General features: G+C 38.8%; 1 protein-coding gene across 7 annotated transcripts in view; it reads right to left on the bottom strand.

Moving 5' to 3' along the window:
• Positions 1-18174, bottom strand: part of FMN1 (formin 1) — a 481759-nt gene that overhangs the window by 73438 nt on the left and 390147 nt on the right. The window lies entirely within an intron of this gene.

Raw genomic sequence — 18174 nt, 5'->3', positions numbered from 1 at the left:
TGTAGCTTAAGATATTTGTTAAATAACTGAAGCTCTCCCTCTTGAAAATAATTGTTCAAGTGTCTAATCATAAAGTGAAAAGAACACAAGAATATCTTGTAATGATTTATGGGATTCCCCTTGATACCCTTGAAGCAGTCTTTTAGAACCCTGGCACAGGTTAAGTGTACTTAGAAAACTCTTCTACAGGGTCATAGAAACTGAAAAAATGTTTAAGTTTCTTCTTATTGGCTATGTGTTGAACATCAGGATATTTTTCACCTATTTTTCTGTCATTTGGTCAAGGATTTGTCATAGCTCTGAACAGAAATGGGGTCACTAGATGTGGCACCTAAGAATGACCATAAATTCGATAGGTATAATGTCACGAACTATGTAAGAGCAATGAAGGTAAGTGATGCTCTGTTCTCGGGTGATCTTTCCAAGAAAATGGAAGAACAGAAATTTACAAAGAAGGTACAGTGGAAGACATTTTCCACATTTAGTTTCTTCTACCAGGAGGAGACGTCCAAGATCATCAGCACCAATTGATCATTATCAGCGTCAGTAAAAGGAGACAAAGAAATGAGGCTTGGTTTTAAAAGTGATTACACTGAGTACAAGACTGCTGGGTCAAAGTGCTAACATAGTGAGCTTCACAGAATTCCAGGCAAACTCCTCCAGAGTCACCCTCTAATAATATTGTTATTCTCTTGTAGAAAAGGCTTTTGTTAAAGAAAATCTGTATAAAAACTGAATAAACTATGCTGTGGTAACACCTTGAAAATGGACTGAATAAGAAGACAGGGGGTGTTCAGCCTAGTGGTTGAGACAACTGCCTTCCAAATCGGAGTGCCTGGGTTGGATTCTCAGCTCTGGTTCTTGACGCCATCCTCCTGCCATAGCAGAGAAATGGCCCAGGTGTTTGGATTCCTGTCACCCGTCTCGGAGACCTGGATTGTGTTCTGAGCATCTGGCTTTGGCTCTGGCCCAGCCCCAGCCCCAGCCACGGTGGGCATTTGGGGCATGAACTGGTGGGTGGGAGCTTGTTTTCTTTCACTGCTTTTTAAATAAATAAATAGTAAACTTAAACATTAAAGTGGGTCACATTTTCTCTCATTTCTATCAAACCTTTATATTCTTCCCAGTTTTATTAACACTAAATCCTCATTGTAGAACATTTAGATATTAGAGGAAATAATAAAGAAGAAAATAAAATGATATGTAAGCCTTTCTTTAAGTAATGGCCTCTATTAATAGTTTTATTATTAATTATATTTATATATATATATTTATATATATATTAATTATATTTATATATATTTATTATTTAATTATTATAATTTATATATATTATAAATTATTTTATATATAATTTAATATTATTATAAATTATATATATATAATTTAATATTATATAATAATATATAATATATAATATATATTATATATATATTATATATATAATATATATAATAATATATATATAATTTAATAATATATATATTATTATAAATTATATATATATAATTTATTATTATAATTATATACTCATTTTTCCTTGTTACCTAGTTGAAATTATACCAGATATGAGTATAATACAGTTTGATTTTTTCTTTTAATATGTCAATGTAGAGGTCAATTTTTAAATATAATCTTATAGTTTATTTATATTTAAATTTATATTTAACGACAGTAATTATTGAGAAATTAACCTCTATTTCAAAGTGGATGTGCAACTTATTTAGATAAAACAATTTTCTAGAAACTCATGATAGCATTTCAATACTTATATTTCTTAAATGATATGTTATGGGGGGGAATGCTTAATTATGAGGGATTATTAAAATATTATCAAATACAATTAAATATAATTAATTTTTACTTATTTGAAAGAGTGGCATACATAGAAAGAGTGAGACAGAGAGAGAGAAAGAGAAGCAGATCATCCTTCCATTCACTCCCCAAATGCCTGCAAGAACCAGGGCTGAGCCAGGCCATAGCCAGGAGCCAGGAAATCCATCTGAGTCTTCCACTTGGATGCCAGGGACCCAAGTACTTGAGCTGTCACCTGCTGTTCTCCAGGTCACATTTTAGAAGAAGCTACAATTGGAAGTGGATTTGAGACTCAAATGTCCTTAAAGAAAATTTTTACCTTTGGATTTGTTTTGGAAATAACGTATCTCTTTGCCCTTTAGTCTATTTTTATATCTTAGTAGAGAACTGTTTCAGATGGCTACTAGCACGAAGAGTGTCTAATACTGCAAAAATGAATTAAAACTTCTTTCTAAGAGGCTTCAACCCAATATATTTGTTCTGTATTTGAAAAATATTGTACAAAGATAACATCCTTAATAGGAAAAAACATTGAGGGTCAGTGTATTTTTAGAACCAAGTGGGAGGCCTGTGAGCATATGACAAGACACACACACACACTCTCTCCTCAGTAGGAAACAGGTCTCCCTGAAATCTGAGAGCCAAGTGGAAAATGTTCCTACAGCAGGTAAACTGGAGAAGTGCCACTGTGTCCTTTAGGCAGGAGCCTGAAGCTAATTGTGCAAGTGGCATGAGGCCGATTTCTGGTAGGGGTGGGTGGGGGTGGGGAGCTCCTGAAACCAGAGGCTTGAAATGTTTTACTGGAGAAAAACCATAGCATTACCTCCTCCTGTGGGATGATAACAATGATTTATGAAGCTGAAGTCATTTCTGGTGATTGCACTTTGGGGAGATTGGTTTCACATGATCTGGGAAGCCCAGCGGGGCGAGCTGGAGAAGAACCCCACATGTTCCACTGAGGCTCGGATCTGCCTCTTCAAGGGGAGAGGTTCGGGAGCTACTGCCTTCTGATCCAAGCGGCCCTCAGGCCCCACCCACAAGCTCATTAGGTGGACACACGGCTTTCTTATTTTCTCTCTCCTCTTAAAAAGTATGACTGCTTCTGCTGTGTGGGAGCTGAGGCTCATTGTAAATGCGCAGCGGGATAGTAGCAAAGCCGAGATTAATTCCCCATGGATTTATACGGGTCGTTCTCACCCACGATGACTTGCACCGTTTCCAAGGTGCTTCTGCGCCTGTTTTTATGGCTAGTCACTAGCTTTATTCTGGCATATGGTGGTTGGCGCCATGACACGGAGTGAACATTTTATACCTGAATTAAAGTGGATATTTGACAGTTTCTGTCAGAAAGTTCAGAGCAAAGAATTTGTGGGACAAGATTTATTGCATATTTTATATGGGACACATCTGTTTCTTTGCTAGCTTTGTTCCTTCCCTTAAAAAATTTAAAGAAGTTTTCTAAAGAAATATAATGATGGATAGAAAAAAAATTCCAAAGCAGAAGAAAATATGGTCAAAAGTTGAGCATTTAGGATCTAACTTGCACACACACACACACACACACACACTTCTCATTTTGGGGAGGAAAAATGACTCATAGTCACGGATAAAAGCTCAGTGAAACAATGCTGCTATTATTGGCAATTATTTTATGGTTGGTTTAGGGTCATTTATATAATGAAGTTAACAATCTAAGTGCATAACCTACTACTTTCTGCACATTTGAGACAGGACTGGGGAGAATAATGTGCCTTTGATAGACTTTTTAAGATCTCACTATCCCAAATGGTGAACTAAGTAAGTCTAACCACGTCAGTGTTAAACAAAAAAATTACAGATATTTAAACATTTAAAATTGATATGCCTAAAGATAAACGCAGACAACTTCCAACCCAAATCCATCAACACAGTGTGAAGGGCATATATAAACTTCATGCTCATCTAAAAACTCTCCCCATTGTAGCAAGCGAACATCATAACAGAGATTCATGATGACATAAACACTGAGCTCAACCTGGAACCTTGCACTAACAGACAGAACTACAAACACAGAATCTCTCATTTGGTATACTATAAAACTGAAGATAAAACTTCCACTCTCAGAAACTTGAAAAATTATTTTTTAATTGCTTTAGGTAATCATCATTCTCCTTGTAAAACTAATACACATTACAGAGGAAGTCCCTTTTGACAGCCCTCTTATAGTGCTTCCTCTTTCTCCTCCAATAGTCAGTCATTACCTAAGACCACTGCTATCATCAGTTTGGGATCTACCCTTCCAGAACTTGAGTGACCGAGGGCAACAGTGCAAGTCTGCTACAAGAAGTAGACTTGTTTCTCATCAGCTGTGCACAGTTTCTATTTATTTGAGACCGTCAAATAGTCCCTTACTTATGCATTATCACTTTATACTCCTAAGGGCCAACAATTATTATCAAACTTTTTAATTTTTGCAGATCACATGGATTTTAGTACAAATCCTTCATTATATATTGCAAACATCTTCCTCATGTGTTTGCCTGCCTCTTGACTTTGTTCATAATTTCTGTCATTTGTAAATTTAATTTTCAAAGAGTCAAGTTAATACTTTCTTCACATCTTTTGCTTTCATAGCACTTTCAAATAGGCATTTTCTAACTCCAAGATCATAAAGATGCCTTCTTTTTAAAATAATACTGCTTATATGTTTGGTTTTGCCTTTGTCTTTTTATGTCATTAATCATTTGGAATTGTGCAAGGTGGGTCAGTCTCTCTCTCTCACTCTCTCTCTTTCTCTCTCAGAAATGGATAACCAGAATATGCAAACAATGGTAGTTTTGTCTTGTCCTCTTCACGTTGCCCCTGGTTAAGGCTTTCAGCTGTTTGGGTAAGGTTGACTCATTCATGTTTATTTTGATTTATTTCTACCACATTTATTTACCAAGCTCTTTTCTTTTTTTTACTCTTTCCTCACTTCTGTTAGAGTCTTTGCTTTATTTTTATTCTACTGGTTTGTAAATGGTAGATACTTTGTGATTAGTGAACACTTTTCCATTTCAATGTCTATAACATATATGATTCTAACAGTACCTAGAGTTAATTATATAACAGCACCCTAACCCAGAACAATATAAGGGTGGCATACTTTCCCTTTCTTCCTTCTGACAAATTCTGTGGTTACATCGCAAGCTGATATCATCTGTATTTTTATGTCCAGATTATTAAAAAACAAATGCTTTATAATTAATATTTAACCACTACTTAATGGATTTTTTGCCCATTATGCCTTTTGCTATTCCACTTCTTCATGGATTCAACTTCTTTGTGAAGAAGTATAACTTCAAGAGAAGATCTTAGAGTAATAATTTTCTAGGCCTTGTGTTTCTCAGAAAAAAATTTATTTTTTTCATTCACTTTAATGATAACTTGGCTAAATGGAGAATTCTAAGATGAATCTTTTCCTTCAGAAATTTAAAATTTATTGCTATGTTTTTCTCCTGTTATCTAGTGTTCCTGCTGAGAAGTTTGTTGTTTAGCTTTTAGAATCTTTTTAAATCTGTGATTTCTCAAAGTCCAGTATAAAGAATTAAGAATGTGAACTGGTATGTGAAGGTATTTCAAAAACTTTGGAAAACAGAATTGAAAGATAAGCTTATTTTGGTGCAAAAAATGTTTAAATTCATACATATGAGGGGGTCTTCAAAAAGTTGATGAAAATTCACACTATGGAAAAATTATACATGGATTTGAAAATTTTTTGTACCAAAAGTAATTTAACTTTTAATTCCATTTTGCATGAACTTTTTGAAGTACTCTTACATTTTTGCCTTTGTTTTTCCATTGCCTTTGTAGACTCTGTCAGTAAAAGATGCAAGTCTTTCTTCATTTCTAGTAATTTATTTTGTATGACTACTATGACTACTTTGAATCTTTCTTCTTCCCTTCCCTTCACATATATTAAGTAGACATGGAATTAACTAGGAGAAGTTCTGCATCTATTTTTCCATCGAGTACCATTTCTCCATACTTTCTGTTTTTCTCTATTTGGGGAGGATTCCTTGGCTTAATCTACCTCTCAGCTTGTTAATTTACTTTTCCCTGATGTCCATTTTATCATTTCGGGATACACTGATTTTGTTTCTAAATCAACCAAGATTTTCATTTCTATGTTCTCTAGTGGATTCTTTTTTATGGAGGTGAAAGTCTCCTGTCATTCTCTTACTATGAAATGTGCATGTTCTGAAGTCCTGTTCTGCCCACAGACGTGTTTTCTCAGAAGTTAAGTTCTATTCACTGGCTTTGTTGGCTTTCCTCAATTGATGATTCTAGAGAGTGAACCAGCCCTTGTAGCTGAGTCTCTCCTCTGGGTACATAGTTTGTAGTACACTTCTTTTGGGGAGATTCGAGGAGAGGAACAACACTGCACTAGGCAGGTACTGAGACATCATCGGCTACCCAAGGCATTGCTCCATCTCCCCAGACAAAAGCCCATTTCATGGTTCTGTCTTAGAGACAGGTACTTTCTACTGTTATTGTATACTGCAAGGTATGCCCAGAGTCCTGTCTCTGCACAATGAGAGGATTCCCATTCCAGTGTTACAATTCCATGCAAATGCTTAAATTTCAAAACTCAAAGTTTTACATTTCCTATTCCATAGATTCTTTGGTGCCTGACATTAGCACATTTTAGATTTTAAAACCAGATAAAATGCCAAACTAGCAATTATAGTATTATTATCAAATAATAATGTGGTGGTATAATAATTTATTTTCTTAAAAACACCTACTTTAAAGGTGCTTTGTGGGAACAAATTCCTTGAAACACACTATTTCAATTCATGTTAGGGGTCTAGTCACACAAATGGTACATAATGGTTTATGGGTAAATTTCATATTCAAAAAGTATTCCTGGGGCCAGCATTGTGGCACAACAGGTTAAGCCGCTGCCTATAAAGCCAGCATCCCATTTGGGTGCCAGCACAAGTCCTGGCAGATCAACCCAGCCCTGCTGATGTGCCTGGGAAAGCAGTAGAAGACGGCCTAAGTGCTTGAGCTCCTGCACCCAATGGAGACCCAGATGAAGCTCCTGGCTTTGGCTTGGCCCAATTCTGGTGGTTGAGGCCATTCGGGGAGTGGACCAGTGGAAGGAAGATCTCTCTCTGTCTCTCCTTCTCTTTTTGTAACTCTACTTTTCAAATAAACAGTAGTAGCCAGTTGTACAGGTTCATGTTCAGTATTGGTCAGTTATATCAACCATGCTGGTCGCTTTTCCACTCTCTACATTTGTTGTTCTTCTTCCTCTTATACTCTAGATATATTCAGTTCCCTGTGCTCTCTCTTGACTTTCTTCTCTTCTATTTTCATATAATTAGTAATCCATACAGCTATTTCTTTCTGTTCATGAATCTCAAATATCTACCTTCAATGCCAAACTGTATTCTCAACATCAGATTTGCTCTTTGGTCTTCCTGGACATCTTGACATGAATAACTATCCAGGAATTCAAATTACCCCTGAGCCCTGTCATAACACAAAAGTCTTCCTCACCTCCGTATACATCATTACACTTCATTAAGATGATCAAAACCTCATAATTATTTCTGGCTCTTTGCTTAAATTCCTATGCCTTAATCTATGTCCTACCTTTTCTACTTTGAAAATATATCTTAAATTCATCTACACTTTTCCACCCTAATTTTCACCTCACAGTTCAAAAGTGCTCATTTTTCACCTGAGTTACTTCAATCTTTTTCTTGGATCTACTCTTCCTCCCTTCCATTTATTTTCTAAGGAGCAACAGAGTAATAATTTAAAATATAAATGCAGTCATGTTTTCATTTTACAAATTCTTTAAAGGCTTTCTATTGAATACTGAATCAAGTCCAAATTCCTTCTTATGACCTTCAGGGTGCTGCATGGGTGTCTTGTTCTACCTAGAGTTTCATTAACTAATTTAATTCTCAGTATGACAAGTGCTTCCCCTCTTATGGGCTGCCACTCGTGATACTTCTGCTTGTGACGTTTTTATTCTATGCTCCCTGTGACCAGATCCTTCTCTGGCTTAAATGTCATCACTGTGAAGAGGTTTCCTCACTCTTTTAGAGTAGGTCTCTGAAAATCCTGTCTCCTACCAAACCTAAACTTCCTGCAAATTGCAATTATACAATGAGTTACCTATTTGCTTTTTGTGTTTGATTTACTGATTATAGGTTTATTTATTTTGCTTATGACAACAAAAACTATGCCCACCACCATACTTGACATGTAGCAAGCTCTCAAAAACTGGCTGAATAAATTTTCTCTACTATCCCATCTAGTGTAATGGGCCTACTGTACAGCCATCTGTCTGGAATTGGCTCTCCTGAATAGGTTGTGAGATCTTTAAGCCAGGGAATTGTCACTAGTCTTTGCTTGGCACAATATCTGACATGCTGTGGGCCTATCTATAAGAAACAAATGGGTAAGATTAGGAGCTTAGTAATATTTTTCAAGTTATAGTAGACCTAACATACAAAATCAGTGTGTGAGATATTTAGTATAAGTAGACTTAAGAGGTAAAAAATATTGTTAAGAATCAGAGGTTAAGCAAATCAGATAAAATCTGTTCAGATAACAAAACCTGAATGATGAAAACAAGTGTGAAACAGTAGTCAGAAATAAGAGCAGATTCTGTCACTAGATGTCTAAACCTATCACTGTCTTGGCAGTGTGGTCCCTGGAGGAATGCCTCTCAAAGCATCACTTCCCTCACACAGCAAGAGGCCTCATGGTTGCTTCTTTCCCATGAGGAGTGTGAGGACAAGCAAGGTGGTGCAAGGCTAAGTGCTTCACAGTGCACTGGAGAAGAAGCTCTCTAAGGGAAATGGAATACTTCTTGGGATTGGGGTGCTGCTTACTGCAGCTGTCTGTGTGCCAACTGTGATGGTGTTGAAAAAAAAAAAAAAACAAAATTGAATTCTCTGGGGAAAAATGTCTGGGGGTATGGAGGTAGAGGAAGAGTTAACAGGCCAAGAGGATATGCTTAAAAACTGTAGAAAGAGTTGATGCCATCAGATCAAACCCAAGGAAGATTTAGTGAAAAGACAGCAAAAACAAAACAACATAAGACAAAAAATACCAGAATCAAAGGATTGAGAAGCACAAAGCACAGATCAATTTAACCAGAAATCTCAGAGATAGTGAGAAACAAGGGTAGTCTCCCTTGATGCACTTCCTGATCCATTACTGAATGCAGACTTCTTGTCTTTTAATTCCAATGCTTCATGGAATTTTTAATTCATGTCCACCTGTGAATTTAAATTGGATTTTTTTATATTGAAATCAAGAGAGACCCACTTTCTACCAGAACATATGATGATATAACAGAGTACAGTGTTAAAATATTCCAGGTAGCTTCCAGAGAGCAATACAGCTACAGAAATAATATTCTTGATACCCGTCCCAGTTTTCCTAGTGCTGGCTCTTTACAAGGTTACTTATTCTTATCATCTTCAACTGCTTTCTAGATAAACAAATTCAGAAAACACAAACGTTGGTCTACAACTGATGCATTTGCCCTATCCTAAAACTAAATAAAACTAAAAGGGAATTTAAAAAGAGTCAGAAGGGATGGCATTTTCCTTAGGCCTGGTGCCATGTCTCCATTAGGTTCTGGGTATGTGTTTATTTTTGCAGCTCTCTTTCATGAATAGATGGTGTAAGACAGAAGTCTTATTTCCAAGGTTTCTTTTACTGAGTAGCCTCTAGTCAATCTTTCCAAAAAGAAAGATGGAAAATTACAGTCCAAGAAGTATTACTGTCCATCTAGGGACTAAGGAGAACTTGGAACTTCAGCCACTCAGCTTAAACTATCATTTATAAGCAGAAAAATGATTGTCTTTGAAGCCTTGCTGTGGTCTGAATTTGTGGTATTAAGATCCAACTAACCACATTTGTCTAATTTTACACTATTACCACTTTCACATATGGATTATCAATATTACATTATTGAAATAAAAAAAAGAATGCTTGATGAATTGTGTCCTAGTTGGAGACCATTAAGGTTTAAGGTAGTAGTATTAGGTTAATAATCTATCCTCCCTAACAAAAAGGTCTGTTCGTTTCATGTCATTGTCTTGTTCATTTCCCCAATATTGCTGTGAAGAAGAGAAGATATACAGATGACTGGTTTTCCTTCACAATGGAGTGTCGGAGCAATGCAAGGAAAAGAGGTAAGGATAAATAAAAGACATGAGTTATTCACCCAAAGGCATAATCTATAATAATGAAAAGTATTTAGATTCACATGTATTAATATGAAGATATGTTAGTAAGGATGCAGAATAATAAACACAGTATAATTCATCATTTCTGCTATACTTATACTGCCTTTTTGAAGAAAGTCAGCATGTTTTCTTACTTTGGTAAATTTTGATCACTGAAAGTCATCCAAAAAAAAAGAAAAAACAAAAGAAAGTCATCCAAAAGGAAAATGATTTTCTAAATCAATGGAGCTAATTAAAAAAATGATCTGTTAATTTTTCATCATTTGGTGTTTTCTTTCCTCACTGGGTTTCTGTGGCAGTGAATGGAATGGCTATAAGATCTAATTATCATTTGATAATGCTTCTGCATAGCATCTATTACATCCTATAAAGGACAATTCAGAGTAGCAGCTTCATTCCTTCTCTGAGAATTAGGGATAAATACTTATGGTTAAAATATTATCTGCGGCCAGTGCTGCGGCTCACGAGGCTAATCCTCCGCCTGTGGCGCCGGCACCCCAGGTTCTAGTCCTGGTTGATCCTCTTCCAGGCCAGCTCTCTGCTGTGGCCCAGGAGTGCAGTGGAGGATGGCCCAGGTTCTTGGGCCCTGCACCTGCGTGGGAGACCAGCAGGAAGCACCTGGCTCCTGGCTTCTGATCAGCACAGCATGCCGGCCGCAAACCGCAGGCTGTAGTGGCCACTTGGGGGGTGAACCGACAGAAAAAGGAAGACCTTTCTCTCTGTCTCTCTCTCTCTCACTGTCTAACTCTGCCTGTCAAAAAAAAAAATATTATCTGACTCTCAGGAACAAAGGAAGGATTTAGATCTACCACTAGGTTCAATCTCCCTCCAAATCAAACCGTGACTTTTCAGTAATTTAATAAAGTTGTTAGGGAGAGAAAGAATGTTTTCTGACTACTAGGAATATTGATTAATACCACAAAGAAACATTTAGTGGTTTCAGTGTTTTTTACTTAAAGATTTGAAAAATTTTTCGTTATGCTATTTTATGGTAACTCCAATGATCAGAAAGACAGGCAGTTCTGACACAGTATTTCTTGGTAGATGTTCTAAGGCAGACCTTGTTACCTGCTGGCATCTGCTACCTATCTTGTGCATCAAATGTTCTGCCATCCGGTCAGACGAAAGACCCTGGTGGATAGCAAATATGGTAATATTTGCTTTCCCGGAGCAATAGCTGGCCATTGGATCACAAGCTTAAAGCATAATTTGTAAGGCCACAGAAACAGAACAGCAGAATTCTAGCCGAATCTGAAGAATAACCTCCTTTATTGTTTCCTCAAGGTCTGTTCTAACTTAACATTGATATCACAGCCAAATATCCCATCACAGTACTCTGCTATACAATATCTGGTCTAAGACTGTACAAACCATTCATGAGACTCGTCTACTCTTCTCACCAAGTTAAAATCAGACTCGAATACAAAAGTTCTGTCCGCCTCACAGCTCTTCAGAAGTACACCTCCAGGAGGACTAGTCAGGCCATCTCTACTTCTTTGCTGTTGGTGTTTCTAGCAAGTGAACAACAAAGGACCCAAGACTGGAGTGGGGGCATGTGGTTAGGGGTGCTTTTCCAAAAATTAAAAATTTCCTCTTAAACTTTAATCCATATTAAGGATTCCACGGATGGCTGCTGAATTAGAATGGTGGAAATCAAGTCAGCAACCAGGCTTTCCATATAGGCCAGTTTCCCAGATTGGTTCTCTGTGCCCATACTGCATGAGCTGAAAGCATATGGATGCAATCACATTCCAAGACACCTTATTTGGTGTCATTATGGACTGGACCTATTGTCTCAGCTTACGACACCAATAAGGATTCTCAGACCCCTGCCAATCCACATAAATTTCCCTTTCAACTGTTTAAAGGATAAGGTCTGCAAGTGATGAAAATAATTATAACTATTCTGTTGTTGGCCTATAAACTCATGTTCTACATGCAGATATAATTCTCCAAGGTTTCAGAACTTAGTGGTGAAAAGGAAGAAGAGAGTTTAGACAGATACCCACAGAGAATGAAGGGGGACATATTTCTACCATGTGGCAGAGTTAGGAGCTATTAATTCAAAGTCTGTCCTTACATAGGGAGGCTATGCTGGCTAAAAATGAGAAATAACTAAATAAGGATTACTTTTACACGCAACCTATTTTAATGTTTCCTTTATTTTTAAAGCAAATGGGTAAGTAGGGCCAGCGCCGCGGCTCAATAGGCTAATCCTCTGCCTTGTAGCGCCGGCACACCAGGTTCTAGTCCCGGTTGGGGCGCCAGATTCTGTCCCGGTTGCCCCTCTTCCAGGCCAGCTCTCTGCTGTGACCAGGGAGTGCAGTGGAGGATGGCCCAAGTGCTTGGGCCCTGCACCCCATGGGAGACCAGGAGAAGCACCTGGCTCCTGCCATCGGATCAGCGCGGTGCCTGGCCGCAGCGTGCCAGCGGAGGCAGCCATTGGAGGGTGAACCAATGGCAAAGGAAGACCTTTCTCTCTGTCTCTCTCTCTCACTGACCACTCTGTCAAAAAAAAAAAAAAAAAAAAAAAGGCAAAAAAAACTACACTCCCTTGAGTTGTAATAAAGGATCCTACTTTCATGCTATCTAAAATTGTAGGGATCTGGAAAACCAAAGACTGAAGATAAATGTAAAAATAGGCAAATAAACACTAAAATAGAGCTATTAGATGTGGTGTTCTAACACATGACAAGAAATACTGAAATCTTATCATCTTTTGTGTTTCAATGTTAGATACAGATTTTTAAAAAAATCATCTGGCTGTGTATTCATTGAAGGGGTAGTCACTCTAAACTCATTGGCTTCCACTCTTTAATAGTTTGTTGATTTTTTTCTCCAGATCATATTTTTGGCCTTGTGTTTTAGGAAGATAGTAATAGGAAGAATGTGATTTTTTCCTTTTAAGATCTTGTTCTCATCTCTTGACAGGTGTCCATTTATGATGGAATTTAATTCCACTTATGATCTAAATGAGTAAGGAGCCTTTTAAATTCTTCTTTCCTTTCTTGGGCAAATTTAACCTGTATTTCCTGAGCACCCACAACAAAGGAGATACTAAAGTGATTGAAAGACACTCCCTCTCTTATTAGCTTGGTAATTGCTCCAATATTTAAACATTCAGAGACGTTCCACAGAGTTCAGACAATGAAAATTATATTAATAGTAACAGCGGGAAATGCATTTTCACAGAGGTAGATCTAGAATAGCCCTGCTTCTCTGAGAAAGTGTTACATAAAGAGATATGAGGGCAGGTAAACATCAGCAAGTGGTAGGAGCAGCAGGAGTCTCATTGAGTATTTCAGGAAGTACAAACAACACATGAAACAGGGCTGACAGATAACCTTCCAGAACCTGGAAGGCAGTAACCTAACCACACCAAATCTAGTGGGTTGTGCCATGTAAATGCACCCCATTTCTACTACCCCCTCCACTCACCCAACTACTCTACTCCAAGCTACCAGACTGTACAATGAATTCTTTACTTGTTCTTATTGGAGTCCTAATTTGACGTCAAATAGATCTACCATGTATGTGTTCAATTCCCTTATTTGTAAAATGGAGATAAGAGGGTTTTCATCAGATTTTTTAAAAATGAAAATTAAATGAGTTAGTATTTACTATCAAATCTGGCTAAAAGTGTTATATAAATGCTAGGTAATAATACTATTTTATTATTCTTTTTTTTCTTTTTTTTGACAGGCAGAGTGGACAGTGAGAGAGAGAGAGACAGAGAGAAAGGTCTTCCTTCTGCCGTTGGTTCACCTTCCAATGGCCTCCGCGGCCAGAGCGCTGCGGCCGGCGCACCGTGCTGATCCAATGGCAGGAGCCAGGTACTTATCCTGGTCTCCCATGGGGTGCAGGGCCCAAGCACTTGGGCCATCCTCCACTGCACTCCCTGGCCACAGCAGAAAGCTGGCCTGGAAGAGGGGCAACCGGGACAGAATCCGGCGCCCTGACCGGGACTAGAACCCGGTGTGCCGGTGCCACAGGTGGAGGATTAGCCTATTGAGCTGTGGCACCGGCCTTATTATTCTTCTTAAAAACATGTATTTAATTGAGAGGGAGGGAGGAAGAGTGAGGTGGGGAGAGACAAATCAATCGATCTTCCATCTACCAGTTCACTCCCTAAATGCCTGCAATGGCTAGAATGAGGCTGTGCCAAAGCTGGGAACTGGGAATGTAATCCCTCCCAAGTGGCAGGAATCCAAGTACTTGAGCCATCATTGCTGCCTCTGAGGCTGTGATTTAGCAGGGAGCTGCAGTCAGGAACTGGAGCTGGGTATCAAAACCCCAGTTCTCTGATGTGGGATGTGGGCATCAATCACAAATATTCTAGGAGTTTGGAGAGTTTCTATAGAAGAAGTGAGACTGCAGGGCAGTTTTGGAGGCTCTGTTTTCCTTAGCTAGAAAAAGGGAAGTAGAACAAGTATTTAAAGCTCAAGAAGCCACAAAAGCAAGGGCCTATGCGAGGCTGAAGGAGAAATTGGACTGGAGAGGGTGCGTATGGGTGTGTGTGTGCTGCATGGATCAGGGAAACAATAATGGGACTCATGAGACTGGGGGGAAATCTTTTTGTGGGAGCACTAAGCTTGGATAAGTAGAATAAAGACCATAAATATAACCTCCCAGAGAGTGACGCAAATAATCCACTCATGCAAATCATCCCAAAGAATGTGGCATTCTTTTTACTAACTTCTGATTCCCAGGAGTGAAGAATGGGGGCAGGGAAGGAATGCCTGTTCCCTATCCCAGTAAATGAAATACTGAGAGGGAGGTGGGTGGATTTTGAGTATTTGCAAGAGAAAATCAATGCTCTTGACAGTAGGGGAAAAACTGGCTCAGGGATTTCTGTACCTACCTATAAATACAAGACTTTAATCTAAGGCCAATCTGAATTTTTGCAACTCTTCAAAATATCATCATTCTTAATAGCTTGGTAATTTCTTCATTCTTGAGGGTTTTCAGGTTCTGCTGAAAAAGTTTCTCTGTCTCACAGGTCAGCACCAGCCTGACAATACAGAGTTCCTGCAACCACTTAAGATCTGAAACACAAACTCAGGCTTTACATGTTTTTAAAACATCCCTATAAGTATGGGTTGTTTAAAAATAGCTATACCCCAAAGAGTTTATTTCCAACATCTGACATGATTGCAGTTTGCAGCAATTTGTTATGTAAATAATGGTAGCCCAGAAAAAAAATGTGAAAAAGGATTGCCCCTTTTCAGAGCCCTGCGATGGATTTAATGCTTTTGTGAACTCTGGGTTCCAAATGTGGGGGTTGTTTGATTGTGGTTTGTAAAATAAAATACTATCTGGCTGCCTCAGTTTTTCTTCAAGGTACCAGTAATTAGCAAAAGAACCATTGTTCCCTATGGCTTCCCTAATTTTTTTTTTCTTGCCAATCATGCTTCAGGGTGGGGAAATCATTCAACGTGGTGGCAGTTAAGGATGACACCACGAGTACCTTCAAAAGAAGAAGGAAGAGCATTTTGAGATAGTTATTAAAGTAATGTTTGAAATTTCTAAAAACTCAAGGCCTGATGATGCATAAGCCATTTGTGGAAGCTTCCATTCCAACTCTCATTTCTGAGCCAGGGTTTCCTGACTTTGGAATCCTTTATGATTTTTTAATGTATGTGTGGATGAGGTAAGGCAAATGTCACCCTTAGATTTGCCAATAGGAGAAAAGCAAGACACAGACTTTTATTTCCCCCAAATTCTATCCTCCTTCCAGAAAAGTACCTTCCCCTTCTGTGTTCTTTAAAAACTCTCCATTCTCCATCTATCTCCTACTTTTCTCCTCTCCCTGCCCTAACCATTTACTGAATGTTCACTGTGTGTTAGTTAGCTTCATAATTTCTTTGTCTCTAATGATAATTTTTTAAAAATTTATTTTTTTGAAAGGTAGAGTTACACAGAGAAGAGAGAGAGACAGAGATCTTCTACCCGTTGATTCACTCCCCAGTTGGCCACAAGGGCCAGGACCTGGTCAGGATGAAGCCAGGAACCAGGAGCTTCATCCAGGTCTCCCACGTTGGGGCAGGAGCCCAAGCACTTGGGCCATCTTCCTCTGCTTTCCCAGGCTCATTAACTGGGAGCTGGATCAGAAGTGGAGCAGCCCACGTAGGATGCTGGCAATGCAGGTGGCAACTTAACCCACTATACCACAATGCCAGCCCCTCATTAGAGGGGTGATGTTTTAGGTTGTTTTTCTCTAATCATGAGTAGTTCTATCCTGCATGTCTCCTCTCAGAGAATAAGAAAAGACATATAGAGAAAACAAGGGGCTTTGGTCTTTAATTAGGATAACTGATGGGGAGAAAAGGGTTTCTGTTAGAGTGATATCTTTTGGAAAAAAACAGTTGTTTTGTAAAGAGCTTGTTTGGAGAAGGGAGGTGTATCCTACACTGAGGAGGGAGAAGCCTTAGAGAAACTCGGCTCACATTAAAACAGTTCCCAATGCCAAAAGCAGACGGCAGTGAGCCTTGTGACTCAGGCATCCAGTGTGCCCTGGAATTAGCCCACGGAGCAGATGGAACCGGGTTCCAGGGAATGCTTTTCCATGCACATTGCTGACTCTACAGTACGATATTGTTTTCATAATCCTAGCTAGTTGAAAGGGTTAACAAGTCTTGAAACCTGATGAGATATCTAAACATGTTTTTTCTGAAGGTCTCCAGAGGCTTTCTTCATGGAAGTTACTGGAAAGTGGTATTTTCATATTTCTCTGTGGACTGTGATGAACCAATTGCTGCTTTTTTTTTTTTTTTAACTCAGCAAACATTGTCAGTTTTAAACCTATTAAAGGTCTCAAGTTCAACCTCTGGAATCCATAGGGAAAAAGGAACCTGGGCATCTTCATCTACTTTATTCTCAGTTTCTCATGCTCCTTCATAAACGAGTTCCTACACTAAGAGGCAGACTCTTTTCACGCCACAGCAGGATTTTGAGAGTGACAGCCCTTTATTATCTCCATACTGATTCTTCCCAATTTTCTTTCTGTCCTCAGTACATGGCATTCATTTCCAACCCAGTTCCACTTGCTGTCACAAACTCTGGTTTGTTGAGCCCAGGCCCTAGTATGCCTGTTTTATATATTCTGATGAAAACCAAATTACGGCCTGGCACTGTGGCGCGGTAGGTTAATCCTCTGCCTGCGGCGTTGGCATCCCATATGGGTTCCAGTTCTAGTCCTGGCTGCTCCTCTTCCCTTCAAGCTCTCTGCTATGGCCTGGGATAGCAGTAGAAGATGGCCCAAGTCCTTGGGCCCCTGCATCCACATGGAAGACCCGGAAGAGGCTCTTGGCTCCTGGCTTCAGATAGGCACAGCTCTGGCCTTTGTGGTCATTTGGGGAGTGAACCAGCAGATGGAAGATCTCTCTCTCTGTCTCTTCCTCTCACTGTCTATAACTCTACCTCTCAAATAAATAAATAAAAACTTTAAAAATAAATAAAAAGAAAGAAAACCAAATTAACCCTTGGAGTGGTGAACTCCCTCTTCATAAATTTGTTTTTTTCCCCCTTTAAAAAAAATTAGGAAAGTTAATATTCATGGCATTTTAACCATGATCTTGAATTCAACTCTGGGGGCTCTGCCCCTTGGTCAATAATCAGATAAAACTCTAACTCATCTGGATCACTCTCTCTCTGATAGAGCTGCTGAAATTGAACTGGGTCTTGCTCTGGTTCCAGAGGCAGGAAACTGAGGGAGGCACACCTTAATGACACAGAGTTGTGTTTCTCAGCCCATGTTAGCCCTGCTCCTTCGCACTTTCTTTTCAAGATTCCTTAAGAAGACAAAAAGAATGGGCACATGGAACATAAACAAGAGAAAGACAAAACAGCAGAAGCTAAATCCAGACAATAGTTCCCCCAAACAAAGAAACCCAACCACCACTGCCCAAACTTTACTCATCCGGTTCCTCCCTCTCCTAGGAAGTGTTGGAAACTCATCCCCTTCCTGGTTTTCTTTCACTCTCACCATTATTATTTTCCATAATTTGGCTTTTCAAGCAAAAGCAATAGCATCCAGAACTGAGTAGATAATATTGGTGGCTCCCTTGAACAAATACTTTTTCATTTTATTTCTACTGATCCTCAAAATGCAATCACT

The sequence above is a fragment of the Oryctolagus cuniculus genome, chromosome 12 (genome assembly GCF_051225735.1).
Source record: "Oryctolagus cuniculus isolate XC-2025 breed Fujian yellow rabbit chromosome 12, ASM5122573v1, whole genome shotgun sequence".
NCBI lineage: Eukaryota > Metazoa > Chordata > Mammalia > Lagomorpha > Leporidae > Oryctolagus > Oryctolagus cuniculus.
Note: the sequence above shows the minus strand (reverse complement) of the source record. Positions and strands in the feature narration are given on the sequence as shown.